Raw genomic sequence first — 5,614 nt, forward strand, 5'->3', positions numbered from 1 at the left:
GCGAGCGCGCACGGGGCGGCGGTGACGGAAAGGGGTCACGTGGAGCTCAAGGAGCCGTTGGCTGGGAAGCGCCGCTTGCGCCTGCGCCCTTGCGCCTGAGCGTCTATGTGCGCTCGGCGCCCCGCCCACTCGACTGGCGACGGGTCCTTCTTTCTCCCATCTGCCCATCCCTTACTGTTGTTACGTAGTCGGCGCAAGTGGGCGGTTCCTAAAGTGGGCGTCACTCCTGGCGCGGGATTGGGCAGCGAGAGGGACTTGTAAGCAAGTAATCTCGACGTGGCAGTGATTTCCTCGCCGAGGGAGGGAGGGGGGGGAGGGGGAGGAGTTGCCGGTGCCGCCCTCGACCTGCCCCGTCAGAGCTTTGAGGCGAGGGGAGGGGGAGAGCGTGGAGGCTTCTTTTTAAGCAATTTAATAAATAATAATAATAAAAAAATAGATGGAATGGAGTATCCTGGGAAAGGGTATGGCTGGCAGCCAGGCAATAGTAAGTCCCAGTGAATTTAATAGGACTTACTTCTGTGTAGCCAGGGTTAGGATTGGCTGCCGGGCTGCCATCTCATACACCTGAGAATACGCCCCACTGAACATCTCTTGCTTGCATTACAGGCATGCTCCAGCCTTTTGCGATCTCTACTTTGCAAGAAGGTTGGTTGTAATGGGTTTTTTTGTTTTTTTAGTTACAGTAATTTCAAGTATAGGCAGACAGGTACCTCTCTTAATTACCCCTCTGTGCATCAGTAAACGAGGGGAATTAAGACTAAGAGAGCTGAGTGGGGTCGGGGGTGCTCGTGTAATCTCACTGTATACAAGTTGTACAAGTCACAATAAAGTATTTCAATTCATTCAATTCAATTCAATTAATGTATTGTGGCGTTTCTTGAGGCGTGAAAACCTTTCAGAGACATCTCTGCAAGGGCTACAAAATACAGTGGTACCTCGGGTTAAGAACTTAATTTGTTCCGAGGTCTGTTCTTAACCTGAAACTGTACTTATCCTGAAGCACCACTTTAGCTAATGGGGACTCCTGCTGCTGCCGTGCCGCCGGAGCATGATTTCTGTTCTCATCCTGAAGCAAAGTTCTTAACCCAAGGTACTATTTCTAGTCTAGCGGAGTCTGTAACCTGAAGCTTCTGTAACCCGAGGTACCACTGTAAGTGGGTTTATTTAAGTCAGACCTAAATATTTAGGCTGTTCCTGTCCAGATACAGCTGGGCCACCAGCTGAAGCTTATGGAAGGCACTCTGTGCCACTGAGGCCACCTGAGCCTTAAGCTACAGCAGTGGGTTTCTTAAGGAGTAGTTTTACCTTCTTCCTTCCACCCCCTCTGGAAAGGAGGCATTAATCCTCTCCATGGCCCAGCCAGCTGTCCCCTCCCTGCTAGTTTTTATCAGCCAAGAGGGGCAAGGTTCCAAAGTGCAAGTGGTCACCCTGACCAAGCCAAGCACCTTGTCTACATCCTGAAGCCTTGCTAACTGAAACTCATCCAGCATAACAGGATTATGCAGTTATTTGGACACCTATCAATATTCATCTGCTGTAACAGTGGAGTCAAGGTCCTGGCGGATACAAGCAGTTTTATCCTCAAAATGCTTTTCAAACAAGTCACAGTGACCTGGAGTTGATTCTGTCACCTCATTCAGGCCAGACTGTCAATGGCACCATACTACCCAGAAAAGCTCTGCTGGACAGCACAATGAGGGTGCAATGGAGGCAGCACAATATGCCTTCCTAAATTGCTCTTTGGGGACATTCTGCCTGCTCTAGGTAAAGGTAAAGGGACCCTGACCGTTAGGTCCAGTCGTGACCGACTCTGGAGTTGCAGTGCTCATCTCACTTTACTGGCCCAGGGAGCCGGCGTACAGCTTCCAGGTCATGTGGCCAGCATGAATAAGCCGCTTCTGGCTAACCAGAGCAGCGCACAGAAATGCCGTTTACCTTCCCACTGGAACAGTATTTATCTACTTGCACTTTGACATGCTTTCGAACTGCTAGGTTGGCAGGAGCAGGGACCGAGCAACGGAAGCTCACCCCATCGCAGGGATTCGAACCACCGACCTTCTGATCAGCAAGCCCTAGCTCTGTGGTTTAGACCACTGTTATGTAGTGAAGTTTTACCCTGGGCCAGCAGGGAGATACTGTATATAGTTTTCACTCAGGTCTGTAGATAGTTTTCACTCAGGTCCACGTCAGTTATTTTAGGCGGGAAAACTCTGGGTTGTTGTTGCTACAATGTTGACAGCCGGCTGCCTATAAAAGCAGGCCGGCTGAGCTGTTTGCAGTCAGTTCTATTCCAGCTTACAAAATAAAGAGCTACTTGGAGAAATCGCTGTGTCGTCTGCTATGTCAACCCACAACTTAACACTGGCGACGAGGATGGGATCGATGGACATCAGAGCACAGCCAGATGCGGCCAGCCTCTGAACTGAGCTGAATCACTGAGCTGAATCACAGAGCAAAATCACTGAGCGAAATCACTGGACAGAACCAATTCAGAGCTGACTGTTCTGGCTAGAGCACGGTGTTCCATCCATCGCCCTTCACGCCGGCATCGGAATCATGGCTTCACTTGTGCCTCTACCGCCGTTTGCGCCAGCCTCTGAATCATGGGACTCCTACCTCGCTCGGTTCGACTGCTACCTCCAAGCCAACGAGCTGACAGCAGTATCAAAGGATCGGAAGCGGGGCCTATTCCTCAGCCTCTGTGGGCCTGAGGTGTTTGAGACGGCCCGAGCATAGGTTGCGCCTGAAGCAGTCCAGGCAACACCATGGGACACGATCCAAGAGAAGCTCCGCAACCACTAAGCACCAAAGCCGTCCAAGATTGCTGCCCGCCATGCGTTCTACCACCGGAACCAGGCAGAGGGGGGTCAATCAACAACTACACCACCGCCCTGCGACAGGCTGCAATGCACTGTGAGTTCCGAGACTTAGACGATGCCCTGATGGATCGAATCGTCTGCGGGGTCCGGGACATCCATCTGCAACGGCGTCTCCTCGCCAAGCCAGACCTCACGCTGCAGAAAGCCATTGAGGAGGCTGTGGCCTCAGAAGCTGCTGAACGCTCCGCCCAGGAGATCTGCAAGTCCAGCAGCCCGCGTCTTGCTAGGGAGCCAGTTCCGGTGCATCATGAAGAGGCCAGCAGTGATGAGGCATCCTCCAGTGAAGACAACAACGTGCACCAGATAAAGCGGGAGCGCAGGAAGTTCCAACAGAAGTCCAAGGGCCAACTGGAATGTGCCGGCTGCGGAGGCAACCATTCCCGTGCCACATGTCGATTCAGAGACGCCATCTGTAGGAAGTGTTCCAGAAGGGGCCACATCGCTAAGGTCTGCCGATCGGCTCCGTCTGACACCCCCCCTTCATCGACTCGCAAGTCCAAGTCTTCACTCCAGTCTGCCAAGGAAAGTTGTTTCGCTCTCACCAACTGCCGCTGCCCGTCTGGAACCACGATTGGCCAAACTGACTCGCCTACGCGACGCAAGCTGAACGTCACGGTGCTCATTGAAGGAGCTCCATGTGACATGGAGATCGACACCGGGTCTGCCCTGTCCATCGTGTCATGGAGCACCATCAAAAGACTGGTACCCAGAGTGTCCAAAAGGCAACTCGACTCTCACCGCGTACACCTGAGAGACTACCAGGGAAACGACATTCCCATGGTAGGCGTTGGCCGGTTCCGGATCGCCTTCAAGGATTTTTCGGGCCTGCTCCGGTTGGTGGTGGTCAAAGGTCAGCGGCCAAGCCTCCTAGGGCTAGACTGGTTTGATGCCCTCGGCCTGGAAGTCACCGGCATCAACTGCATCTCTAACGCAGAGACTGAGGGTCTGGTCAAAGACTTTGCCGAGGTTTTTGACGGCACCTTGGGGCAATATACAGGTACGCCCATCTCCTTTAGCCTTGATCCACAAGTCGCCCCCATCAAGCTAAAGCCACGCCGGGTTCCCTTTGCTCTCAAGGCTAAGGTGGACGAACAACTGGACAAACTGATCGCCCAAGGAGTTTTGGAGCCGGTTGACCACGCCAAGTGGGAAACCCCCATCGTCACGCCTGTCAAGCCAGATGGGTCAGTGAGAATCTGCGCTGACTGCAAGTGCACGATCAACAAGGCACTTCAGCAGCACGCTTATCCGGTTCCTGTTGTCCAACACCTGCTGCATTCCCTGGGTGAGGGTAAGGTCTTCGCTAAGCTGGACCTTGCCCAAGCCTATCAACAACTGCCAGTCGATGATGCCACTGCTGAAGCCCAGACGATCGTCACCCACCGGGGGGCATTCCGTTGCCGCCGGTTGCAGTTCGGGGTGAGTGTGGCTCCTGGCATCTTCCAAAGCCTTATGGAGCGTCTCCTGCAAGGGCTTCCAGGCGTGGTACCATATTTTGATGATGTCTTGGTGTCTGCAGACTCACACCAGCAGCTGTTCGAGCGCTTCCGTGCCGTGCTGACCAGGTTCCAAGAGGCCGGGCTCAAGGTAAAGAGGGAGAAGTGCCAGATCGCCGTTCCACAGGTAGAGTTCCTGGGCTATCTTATCGATGCCTCCGGCCTTCACCGACCACATCCAAGATCCACACTATCCAGCAGGCCCCCACCCCAAAGAACAAGACGGAGTTGCAGGCGTTCCTGGGGCTGCTGAACTTTTATAACATGTTCCTGCCCCACAAAGCCACAGTGGCTGAGCCTCTTCACCGACTCCTTAGCACTAAGACGCCTTGGGCCTGGGGTCATCGGGAGACGGCGGCCTTCAACGCGGTCAAGGCTCTCCTTTCATCAGACAGTGTGCTGGTACAGTACAGTGAATCCAGGCCGCTGGTCCTTGCCTGCAACGCCTCACCTTTTGGCATCGGTGCTGTCATTAGTCACCGTTTTCCAGACGGAAGAGAAGCACCGCTCGCCTACTTTTCCAGGATGCTATCTCCGACGGAACGGAATTACAGCCAGCTCGACAAGGAGGCACTGGCACTTGTGGCTGGAGTGAAGAGGTTCCATGAATACCTCTACGGCAGGACTTTTGACCTCATCACTGACCACAAGCCACTCCTGGGCCTCCTCGACGGTGATCGTCCAACTCCACCGGTCCTCTCGCCACGCATGCTGCGATGGACTGTTTTCCTGGCTGCCTACCACTACCGGCTCATCCATCGCCCGGGGAAATAGATGGGCCATGCCGACGCCCTCAGCCGTTGCCCTCTTCCAGCATTTGTGGAAGACCCGGCTCCAGCTTCGTCGCTCCTTCTGATTGAGGATCTTCCGGCAGCGCCTGTATCGGCTGCCACTGTGGCCTCCGCGTCTGCCCAGGATCGCACCATCAGCCGGGTGCTCAACTGGGTGTGGAGGGGGTGGCCACAGCACCACACGCGTCCCTTCTGCCTGCTCTAGGAGTTCCCATTTGCTTCCAGTATGCTGTGCTTGTATTTTTGAAAATCAAACAACTCTTACAATAACATCATAAATCTCCAGTGCTCTTTTGTCCAACCTACAACTCTGTCTTCAGATTAAAACTTTCTTACCTCCTGGAGAAGCTGGAAGTGTGGAACAAAGCTTATATTGGACTCATCCACTGAGGCTGCATTGGCTTGGGAGACAGATCTGAACCCACACATCTTGCTTTCTGCCCTGTAC

The sequence above is a fragment of the Podarcis erhardii genome (assembly GCF_964252035.2).
Source record: "Podarcis erhardii genome assembly, chromosome: 8".
Lineage (NCBI taxonomy): Eukaryota > Metazoa > Chordata > Lepidosauria > Squamata > Lacertidae > Podarcis > Podarcis erhardii.